Source organism: Microtus oregoni, unplaced genomic scaffold (assembly GCF_018167655.1).
Source record: "Microtus oregoni isolate MIOR12 unplaced genomic scaffold, Mior012 000017F_ref0000208, whole genome shotgun sequence".
NCBI classification, from domain to species: domain Eukaryota; kingdom Metazoa; phylum Chordata; class Mammalia; order Rodentia; family Cricetidae; genus Microtus; species Microtus oregoni.
The window spans coordinates 13492223-13504387 of NW_024543076.1; the positions used below are offsets into that span (position 1 = coordinate 13492223).

Genomic DNA, 12165 nt, shown 5'->3' on the forward strand with positions numbered 1-12165 from the left:
TTGTCCTGTATCCATTTCAGCTCTCTTGTCAGTCTTGCCGGGACCCAAACCGGTTGTTCCTGGCCCTGCGGAAAAATACAAACAGCTCCCCTGGATCTAGCAATCACTGGATCCGGGCCACACCATGTGTTATTTAACACATCTTTCCACTTTACTTCAACGTTTTCGGTGGGTAGAGCCCCAGCATGTCGGCTGTCCGCTGATCGTCCCTGATCATCAAGGTTTAAAAAATTCAGAGTGAAAGTAGCTAGGGATATGGCATTCTTGGGTGAATAGCCCTGGGCTACTCCCCCTTTTTGTTTTTGTAACATTTCCTTTAACGAGCGATTAGCCCGTTCTACAATGCCTTGCCCTTGTGGATTGTACGGCAGGCCAGTGTGATGGCAAACACCCATCTGAGAGCAAAACTGCTGAAAGGTTTTGGAGGCATACGCAGGACCATTATCAGTTTTTAAGCGTTTGGGTTTACCCCAAGCGGCCCATGCCTCCAGGCAATGAGTTATAACATTAACCACCTTTTCACCTGTAAAGGGTGATGCATGGATCACACCAGAACAAGTATCAACTGATACATGCACGTATTGCATACGGCCAAAACTAGGTACATGGGTGACATCCATTTGCCAGAGGTCACCTGGCAGCAGGCCTTTTGGATTGACTCCAACATGTGGGGGGTAGTGAAAAGGGACACAGGCCTGGCAAGATTTAACTATGTCCCTAGCCGCTTGTCTAGGAATTTTAAATTTAAGCGTTAGTGTTCTGGCGGGCACATGATATAACTCGTGAAATTGGCGTGCTGCTGAAAAAGGATCTGATGTTATCATTGGAAAAGCTCGGGTGGCTTCGTCGGCGCGAGCATTGGCCTCTGCCATAGGACCTGGCAGCAGTGTGTGCGCTCGTATATGAGCCATGTGAAAAGGATGCGACCTCTTTCTAATGGTATCACATATGGACAACAGAATGGAGACCACGGGGCTCCTGTCAGAGATCACTGCAGAAGATTCAAGTTGATTTATAGCATTGACCACATAATGGGAATCTGAGTAAATATTAAGAGGACCTGTAAAGGTGAGAAACACCTCCAGAACCATTTGACACTCTACTAGTTGTGGCCTATTTGGCTCAAAATGTTTAATGACTGTCTCCCCTCCCTGGACAACATAGGCACCCACACCAGAACTTGACCCATCAGTATATACAGTAACTGCATTATCCAAGGGGCAAGGCTTGGTCACCTTAGGAAAAATAACTGGATGATTCATGACAAAATGTAACAGTTTATCCGATGGATAATGATTATCAAACCTTCCAGAAAATGCACAGACAAAAACAGCCCAATCATCTAGTGTTGCACTCAAGACTTGTATTTGTTTAGGGGAATATGGCTGGATCAACAACTGTGGTTGCATAGCAAAATGTGTTAAAGACATCTTTATACCCATCATGGCAATAGACGCCACAGCCGTGGGGAAATACTCAATTGTTTTGCGAATGGAGGCATGAGCATGTATCCATAACAAAGGCCCATCTTGCCAAAGGACAGCTGTGGGTGCTGACTTAGTATGCAAAACACACAACACTAATTGTTTATTCGCATCATATCGTCTTAACTGTGCATTCTGAATGGCCTGTTCAACCCTCACCAAGGCCTCTCTTGCGTCCTGTGTCAGCATTCGAGGGGACGTCACTCTTGGGTCTCCCTCCAAAATTTTAAATAGGGGTCTCAACTCAGCTGTAGTGAGCCGAAGGTACGGCTGAAGCCAGTTGATATCACCTAGCAATCTTTGAAAATCATTAAGTGTTTTAAGATTGTCAAGTCTCAGACTTATTTTCTGCGGTCTTATAGCTTGTGGGGTTATAATAGCTCCCAGAAATCGTCCCACCTCTTCCTTCTGTACCTTTTCAGGAGCAATTTCCAGCCCACATTTCCTAAGTGCATCAACGGTGGTAGAAAACGCCAAATCAAGCACATCATTAGTAGGGGCAGCTATCAAGATATCATCCATATAATGGCATAATCTCAAATTTGGAAATTTTAAGCGCACTGGCTCCAAGGCCTTTTGAACAAACAACTCGCACATGGTAGGGCTATTGGCCATTCCTTGGGGGCAAAACCCTCCATTGATACCTTGCATCAGGTTGTTCATGACTAACGGATGGAATTGTAAATGCAAACCGAGGACAATCCTCCTTGTTCAAGGGTATCGAGAAAAAGCAATCCTTTATATCAATAATAATGATCGGCCAATCTCTAGGAAGGCTAGAAAGCAAAGGCAATCCCCTTTGCACTGATCCAAATAACTGCATTTGCTGATTAACTGCTCTAAGGTCATGTAGGAGCCTCCATTTCCCTGATTTTTTCTTGATCACAAAAATAGGCGTATTCCAAGGAGATTGAGACATCTCCAGGTGCCCCAGAGCAAGTTGCTCTTTTACCAATTCTTGTGCTGCCTCCAATTTTTCTCTAGAAAGGGGCCACTGAGGGACCCAGACCGGGATGTCAGTGGTCCAGGGTATAGGGATGGCATCCTCAGTGGCCCCTAGGAAAAACCCAGGCCTTGACGTCCAGGACTCATTGAAGGCATAATCGGTTCAGGGGTGCCCTGAAGCCCCTTCCCTAGTCCCTTGCCTGGAACATATCCGGACTGCAGCATTAACTGTTGACTAACATCTGAATACTGTGTAACAAGTTTTATTCTCATCTGACTCAAAACATCTCGCCCCCATAAGGAAATGGGGAGATCAAGCACGAAAGGTTGAAATAGTCCCTTTGGCCTTCTTCATATGTCCAAGTTAATTCTTTAGCACTGACCTTTGGCATATTGGCATACCCCAGGCCCTGTAATGTTTGAGATGATAGCTGAAGAGGCCACCGCTTCGGCCAATCCCCCTCTCTAATAATGCTGCGGTCTGCACCTGTGTCCAGCAAGCCTTGAAACGTTTTGCCTTCTATATTAAGGGCTATGATCGGTCTTTGATCTAAACCCATAGACAGACAAACAAGATCTGTGCCAGTGGATCCAAACCCTTGATCCCCTCTATTCATAGCCTTGGCTGGAAAATGGTTATGCAGACTAGGCAAGATCAACATTTGAGCTATGCGATCCCCTGGGGAAATAGCTGTAATGCTCCTTGGGGAGGAACACATGATCTTAACTATGCCAGTATAATCAGGGTCTATAACACCCGGGGTTACTACCAGCCCTCTCAGAGCAGATGATGAACATCCTAACAGTAAGCCCACAGTGTCTCTAGGCAACGGACCTTTAAAGTCTGACTCGATGGGCTGCACTCCCATTTGTGGTGTCAATACCAGCCTGGTGGCGGCACAGATGTCCAACCCTGCAGAGCCCCTGGTTGCCCTTCGGGTTTCTGAGGTGGCTGCTCTGCCTGATCTTGCAATGCCCCATACATTTGAGGGTCCTGGGGACGTGGGCCCCTCTTGTCGTTTGTTGAACCTGGTGGATTAGTAATGGGCCGGCCAGAATCTGATGGATTAGTAATGGGCCGGCCATTGATGTCTTTCACCGACCGGCATTCATTTCCCCAATGCCTCCCCTTTTTGCATCTCGGACAGAGGCCTGGTTGATGTCCTCCACCTCCCTGCCTCCCTTCTCCATTCGGACATGTTTTTCTTATATGACCCGGCTGGCCACATTTAAAACAGACTCCTGGCCTATTGCCAGACATCCGGGCAGCAGGCAAAACAGCAGCTGCCAGTCCAGAATTAGTCAATGGCCCTCCTATTTCCCTGCAAGCTTTCATCCATGCTTGGAGTCCTTTTCCTTTCCAGGGGGTGATTGCTCTCCTACATTCTTTGGTACATTGTTCATAGACGAGTTGCTCTACTAAGGGCATACACTGGTCCATGTCGCTAAATACTCTTCCTGCTGCCTTCATCATTCGAGTGACAAAGTCTGAAAATGGCTCTGCTCGTCCTTGTATTATCTTGGTTAAATTACCCGACACTTGGCCCCTGTTAGGCAGGGTTTTCCAGGCTCGTATGGCTATTTCATTAATTTGTTGGTAAACTTGAATAGGAAACACGGTCTGATTGTTTATCCACTGTCCTTGACCTAGTAACATGTCTGCCGTCCAGGCAGCATTGCCGTTATCTGCATTAATACGGGCCTGTGCATAAGCATAGTCGGTGTAAATGGACCTGAAGTCCAAGTATTGGCCTAAAGTAACACACGCCTTAACAGTACTCATCCAATCGGCAGGTGTCATTGCCGATTGTCCTAGGCGCTCTACAAGTCCGAGCGTGAAGCTCGCAGACACTCCATAAGTCTGTGTGGCCTCAGCCAAGTCCTTCAACTGTTTATAAGCAACTGGCTCATGAAACCTCTGCCCTGTGTTGGGATCCTGAAAGACGGGGAACGCAGCAGCCAATCGGCTCCATGTGCCAGGCTTAATGAAGGAAGCTGACGTGGCAGGAGGTGCCGTTGGGCCACTCCTGGTACCACTAGCTCTAGGTGAATCATATGGCGGAGGCTTAGTACGCTCCGGACTACACTGTCCCCGTTCATACTGAACTGCAGCTTCCTCTAGATCTTCCTCTAGACCTTCCTCCTCCACCTCTAATTGGTCCTCATCCTCGGAGGACTCATCTATACAAAATTTAGGAAATTCCTCCAAGAGTGGATACCGCGTATCCTCTAGCTCCCTGTCTTTCTCTGGAGCTTTCTCTTCCCTCTTCCGAGAGCTCTTGTCGCCCTCCCTTTTCCGAGAGCTTTTGTCGCCCTCCTTAGGCCTATGTTTTTTGTGTTCTCCTGTCATTTCTTCCTTGGTATCTAGCTCCGACATGCTATCCTGGTAGTCTGAAAGCGCTCTTTTGCCTTCTTTTACTGCCTCGATGCATTTCCCGTCCGCAAACAGGCTCGTACCAATTTCCATAATGGATGACTTCCCGGCCGAAGCTTACCCTCTGCCTTTGCTGTCTCAAGGGCCCTACCTAGCTTGTTCCAGCAGGGAAGATTGATGTCCCCCAAACCTCCAAACCACGGTGCTACTCGATCCACATCCTCCAAAAACTTTCTTACGGTACCCTCGGAGATTTTTAGATCTCGGTCCCTAAGCAGCCTCTGGATAGGGCGCGAGAAAGGCGCCATGCCAGCGGGTCCAGATGCTACATTTCCCATGCTGTACGTTATCTGCACACCTTATGCACGAGTTGAAATGCCTACCTATCTACACCGGGCTTACTTTCAGTTTCACTTACTGCCGGTCCCAGCAAATACACTCTTGACCGGCTCTATGAAAACGTGGAAAAAAGGCAATGGGTCAGCACCAAGACGACCATACCCCGAATGACAGGGGCTCCCCAGAGCGGATTCACTCCTCCACTCAGCACGTCAGAAGTAATACTCACGGAGAACTCACCGGCGCCGCCGCTCCGAGCGTCTAAGTTCTGAATCCTCCTGCTTCCGCAGGGGTCTCTGCCTGATGCCGTGATGGAAGTCCCGGGGTTCGGCACCACTTGCAGCACGCCGCTACTGCCAGCAGAAGAGACGACTGCAACAGGATCCTTCTCAGAACGCCCTTTATTGGAGCACTTACACTTGAGGTTTGAAAGAGGCAAGAAGACCCCGTCCCCGTGGAAGCAGAAGAATATATACGGTGCCAGACAAAGCCCTGATGTGTCATCAACCCAATGGCTCAGGCCAGAATGGAGCGATAAACGTGCTAAATAATGATTGGCCAGATCGGATGGCCAGATCGAAAGACTCCCCGCGCTGGAGGGGGAGCTTGTGCGCATGTGCACAAGTTCTCTCAAGTTTGACGTGGAACAGCAAACGGCGCCCAGGCTCCGTGCCCACGACATGACAGTGCCATGGTGCGCGCTACAGCACAGCAAGTATTTTACCCAGTGAACCATCTTGCCAGCCCTCCATATGTATTTTGCCCCAATTCACTTCTCTGGTTTTCCTCTAGACATTGTTTTAGTTTTAAGGTTATTTCTTGGTTGTTTTTGTTTATTTGTTTTGAGATTAGAGGCTTAACTATGTAGCTGTAGCTGGCCTAGAACTCATTAAAGCTGCTTTGGCAAATGGTATGCACAGTGCTTAGGTAAAGAACTCTAAATGAACTTTCCCTCAGCTTCCCAGTTGTAGCTGTGTGTGTCCCTGTAACTAATCCTTCTGCATCTTAGCCTCCTTATTTGGAATGGTATTTTTTTTTATTATGTAGACATGGTCAGCAGTGGTATGAGATTGAGCATCAAAATGTATAAAATAAAAGACAAAAGGTCTCTGGGGGTGGAACCATATTCCCTCTTTTTGTGTTTTATGCAAATAGGCTTTGCTTGACCTTGAAGATTATAAGATATTCCTGTTTTATGAGAAATAGAGAACTCAGAGCAAAATCTAGCAAAGCCAGTGTGGTGTAGGCTGGCCCATTATTAGTTTTTACAGTTTTTGGAACTCCCATGTAGGCAAAAGCCTGGAGACAATGACTTCTAACATCCTGTAATTCTTCTCCTGTATGGGCTGAGGCAAAAATAAGATGAGAATATGTGTCCATGATTACGTGAACATATTGTATACAACCAAAAGAAGGAACATGGGTAACATCCATTTGCCATAAATGATTGGGAGCAAGCCCACGAGGATTAACTCTCAAATGGGGAACAGCTAAAAGTTCTGTACACAAAGAGCATTTTTTTAACAATTATCAGTGGCTTGCTCTCGAGATATCTTAAAATGAAATCTTAAAGATTCAGCATTGAGATGAAAACGATTATGAGCTTTTTCTGCAGCTTCTTAAGATTCTTGACTAACTACACAAATTTGGTGGGTAAGCTGATCAGCCAATGCATTCCCCTCACTCAAGGGACCAGGGAGGTCAGTATGAGCCTGCAAATGCCCTCGTAAATGGGAACAGATCGGGCCCAAAGCAATGTTTGAATAGCCAATAACTGCATCTGGACTTGAGATACAGAAGCAATATAAGCTGCAGTTTCCAAAGATGAAAGAATTTTGCTTATATATATATTGACTGTCAGTAAAAAGGTTATATGGAATATCAGCATATTTCTTTAGGGTCATTTGTACAGCGACCAATTCAGCGACCTGAGCAGATTTAGCATTAACAGGCTGAATATCAAAATCAGGAGGGAGGCCACCACAGCTCTCTTAGTGGAAGACCCATCAGTAAACACATTCCATGCCCCTGCTACAGGTTACAAAGAAATAACTTTAGGGAAGCATACCAGATGATTTTTGAGAAAAAAAAAGTGACCAACTTATCAGAAGGATAATGATTATCAAACCTGCAGGAATTAGTGCTTAAAAACAAGGTCTAATCAGCAAAATTTTGCAGCCAAGTTATTTCTGCCTGGGTATATGGTGTAATAACCTTATCAGGTAACATTCCAAAGGTTTGCAAACTAAGTTTATACCCTTTCTGAATAACACATAGCACAGCTGATGGATACGAGATAGCAATTTTTACAGGTGACAAGGACCATAGGATGGTTCCTTGCTGCCAGAAAACTCCAGTAAGACTATACTGAGAGGGGAAAAATTATCAACAGCAGAGGCTGACTTTATATATAGAATATGAGCAGAGGCAAGCTTTTCTTCAATTAAAGTAATACATTGCCTTGCCTGGGGTGTCAACTTACAGAAGGAGATTTGGTCTGGATTCCCCAGCAGAATGTCAAAAAGTGGTTTTAAGACTCCCGTAGGAATTCCCACAGGCTGAGGCAACCCAGGTTGGGTTGCCCCCATTATTTCCATACAATCATTTGCTGCTCTAAGATCTTGCAGCAACCTCCATTTATCAGACTTTTTCTTAATACCAAAGATAGAAGTATTTCAGGGAGAAGTGGATGGCACTGCGCATCCTGCACTTCACCTATCCATAACAACAATCTCCTCTGGAAAGACAGGCTCAGCAAAGCTGCCTTTCTTCTTTTTTTAGCAGTATAATCTCCCTTTCTAAAGGTTCTTCTTCCTCTTCTATATCTCCTTTAGGACTTGTAACTTCCTGCTCCTCAAAACTCTTAAGAGAACCCACAGATTCTACATCCTGAATCTCCTCAAAGGTTTTGTTCGAATTCTCTTAATTGCTCTTTTACTTTTACATCATCACTGAGAAGAGCATCTCTGACTAAGCGCCATAGTGAAAATATCGCTATGGGAAATTCTTCTGGCCCTTGCTCTTTCAATACTTTTTGAAGGTCAGCCTTTACCTGCTCCCAATCAGTAATACTAAAGCCCCCTGCATGGTTTTGAAGGCACCCACTACAACCATACACTTTGACCAAAACTTGACATGCGATTGTTCTGAAAACAAGCGCCCACAGGCAGGCAGCTGCTGTGTCAAGTTCGACAAAAAAAAAACGAAGTGAGAGTTCTCATACTGCAACACAAGCTGGGCAGCAACAGAGCAAAGACTTAAGGCAAGAAGAGGAGCTCCAGAGTCAACCCCACGGCCTCCAGTAGAAATGGTTTCTAACAGCGTGTGTGGTGGGTGCTTCTCAGCTCCTAGCTGTCAGGCACCATTTCCTCCTCGTCATCCTCATCTTCCTTCCTGTCTACTTCAGAGGGGTCTGAAGACTCATGGAGCAAGATGTATTCTCTGCTACTGAACCCAAATTTAAAGACATCTTTTTCTTTCAGTTCATAGTATCTCTGTGGCTTAATACGCTTTGGTATTCAAGAAGGTTCCGTTGCCTGAGCCAAGGTCAATGATGCAGGGCTTCACTCTTCGACCAACCGTGCCGTCAGCTCGATGGGAATGTCGGAGGTGCAGCGATCTCGACCCAGAAGGTAAGCACTCCGCCAATGGATGAACATGACCGGAAGTAGCTCATCATTTTTAAAGGGGTAGAGACGCCACCGTTTTGGGGGATCCGTGCTTCTGGGGACTCGTTGTACTTAATAACCACATCCCAGAAGGTACTGGTGTCCTCAAGAAGTGCCCCAGAAAGTTCAAAGCTTGGTTTTTCTTTGACAGACACCTCTTTGCTTCTGTTACCAGCAGGGCGAGGGATCACCTCCTGAGCCTCACTGCCAGCACCTTCATTCTGCTGGCGATGCTCCCGGTGCCTGGCATTATAACAGTCCCTCTCTTTTTTCTGGGCCTGTAGAATCTGGCTGTCTGGTCCCGGCCCTGTCCACTGACTTGCCTCTCACCGGAGCTACTTCTTTGGCGGGAATGGTCCCGGTGCCTGTCTCTCTCCCTGTTACTACGAGCTCTCCTTTGTTCCTGTTCTGATGGCTCCTGGTGCGGTCCATCCTCTCCTCCTCTCCATGGATGGTCCTCACGTTCCTGCTTCACTGTAATCATGACATAGTGGAGACTCCGGCTTCTCTCAGTCGGTGGAGACTTGTTTCTCTCTGAGAACTTGTTTTTCTTTTTTAACGGGGACCGCCTCGCCCCCCGGGCTCGACCCCCGCGGTGGCCACCGCAGCCTGTCTCAGCGCCCGGCGAGGACAGGTTAGAGGCTGGGACTGCGTGACTGGTTCGGGGCTCAGACGCCCCTGCTTCACCACCATGGTCGCCAGTTTGTCGTCCGCCCGGTGTCGCTGCCAGTCACTTCGCTCCCGCTCGCTCTTCATCCTGCGACCCAACGGAGAGCCACCAAGGAAGTCATGAAAAGCATTCGTTAATATTATAAATTAGTTTAGATTGAATGGCCACTCTGTAAAACGTGGTTCTAATTAATCTTATCAATAAAAAACCGGGAATCAGATGTTAGGGTGAAAGCTGAATTTTTAGAAAAGGAGAGTAGCCGTCACAGTCTCTTCTTAGCGCTACAAAATCTCAGATCAGGTGGGGGGGGGGGGGGGGCGGGAAATCCTATCTCTGCGAATCCTCAGACTGAATGGGGCAAGATCCTGTCTCCACCCACCTTATGTTCTTGTCTCACCTCCATCATGATGGGATTAAAGGTGTGAGCCTCCCACATGCTGGGATTAAAGATGTAAACCTGTACTGCCTGGCTGCTTCTCTTTCACACAGGTTCAATCTCAGTTAACCCAGGGTGGCCTCGAACTTCGCTTCTTCCTGCACCCTCTTCCCAGGTGCTGGAATAAAAGGTCTGTGCCACCACTGCCCGGCCTCTATGGTTAACTAGTGGCTTTCTCTGTTCTCAGGCAAGCTTTGTTAGAACACAAAATGTTATACAACAATGCTGTTTGATGAACTATCGCCTCTTCTAATCAAGAGGTCTCTCTTGCTAGAATTTAATCTTTTTTTAATTTTGATGGCATGCGCAGCTTTTCTTCTCCTGTGGAAACAACAACAAAAGAGCAAACAAACCTTTTCCCAAACATAACACTTATCCTGGTTTCCATTCTGAGGTCAACACGTCTTTAAAGTATACAAACTGATTTAATTCAACAATTTTCTTTTGTCTACTATCCAATGTCTCTGTGCAGCAGTTTCTCATGAAAGCATTTAGAAAACTTAGAATAAAGTATCGTGCAATCTGTTAGGATTCCTGCATTGGACTAGCCCTAGCTGACGGCGGTGACTGCATTCCACTTGCGCAGTGCTCTTGTCATCGTCCCCCTCCCTGCCTCCTCTCTTCCCTCCGCCGCCCCCCCGCCCCCCCTCCCCACCCAGCCTTGGTGCATTGAAGCCAGAGCCTGCTAGGCCCCTCTCCTAGGACCCTCCAGCTGGAGCCGCGCCTCTGCTGCAGCATTCCCGCGTCCTATTCCTTCCCCTGCTGCCTCCACTGGAGCCGCCTTGCACGCTGTTGAAGCCGCTCATTGGTCCACAGTGTACTCAGAATCGTTGGCATTCCCAAAGGCCGCCGGCCGCACAGCAGCAAGACGGTCACCAGGGGCACAGAGCAAGATGCGCACCAGTGGCACAGAAAAATGGCCACCAACAGCACAGTAGATGCTCAGCGGGGCCACAGTGGCAGCATAGCACTGCAGAGTCTCACTAGCTGCACGGGCGCGAGATGCGTACCAGTAACCCAGCTCTGCAACCGCTTCTCTCCCCGGGGGAGATTCCGCACACAGTCCCAGGAGCAGATCACACGGTGAACAGTTGCCACCGTCCAGATTGTCACTCACCGACAAGGCCTGCCTGCGGCTATCAGGAGATGACCCTGGCCAATGGCCACCCAAGGCAGCGAGGAGCCTGGGAGACTGCTGGTCAGCATTTCCTTCGCCTTATCCCTCTTCTTCCCTAATAAACTACGTGGGTTTGTCTGCCACAGAAACAACACTATGTCTGGCGGATCTTTATTACCCTTTTCTGTTTATTAAGCATATCTTTTAGAGTTCAAATAGATCTTTCTATAACTGCTTTCCCCGTAGGATTGTGGGGTATACCTTTAATATGCTTTACATTGTAATACTAGAGACGTATCACTGGTCTTAATTCCCATAGTGGGCATAACTTCTAACAAATGCACGATTACAGAATCAGCCTTTTCAGAACTCAAAGCAGTTATTCATTGAAATCCTGAATATGTATCTATGGTGTGTGTACATATTTTAATTTTCCAAACTCTGCAAAATAAAATATACCCATTTGCAAAATTTAATGTCTTTGGGTTACTTCCTGCAGGTAGTGGAGTTTCGTTAATTTCCTTATAATTTCCTTGGCTTGTTGCCAAGCCATGGAAAATCTTTTTTCAAGCCCTTTCTATTGACAAGGTGTTTCTTATGCAATTCTGAGGCTCCTAGAACACTTCCTACTAATAATTGATCAATTTCATCATTATCTTGTGCTAGAAGGCCCATATGGGATCTGATATGTACTATATATCAGGGTTGATTTCTATTTCTGATTATTTCTTGTAATTAAACAAATAACAAGGTCAATTCTGAATTTTCTGGAATAAATTCAGCAGTTTCAACATGTAAAACAACTCTGTATAATGAGAGTCAGTAACTATATTAAGAGGTTCTGGAAAATCTAATAATACCATGAGAATAAAATATAATTCTGACTTTTGAACAGAATTGTAAGAATTTTGAGCCACTTTATTTAAATTTACTAACTTATAACCTTCCTTTCCCAGATTTGTTTGCATTAGTATAGAATGTAGGGGCTCCAGAAATTGGCCTTCTTCCCCATACAGTGTGAGGAAGGATCCAATTAATTCTCTTTATAAACTGAACGCTCTTCTTTTGGGATAATTGTTGTTAGTCTCTCCTAAAAATTGCTACAAACTCTTAGCCCATATTCATTTTTTGC

At 46.4% G+C, this 12165-nt stretch overlaps 1 pseudogene; it reads right to left on the bottom strand.

Annotated features, from left to right (window-relative positions):
• Positions 1–8489: 8489 nt before the first annotated feature.
• Positions 8490–9566, bottom strand: LOC121458208 (annotated as a pseudogene).
• Positions 9567–12165: the final 2599 nt, after the last annotated feature.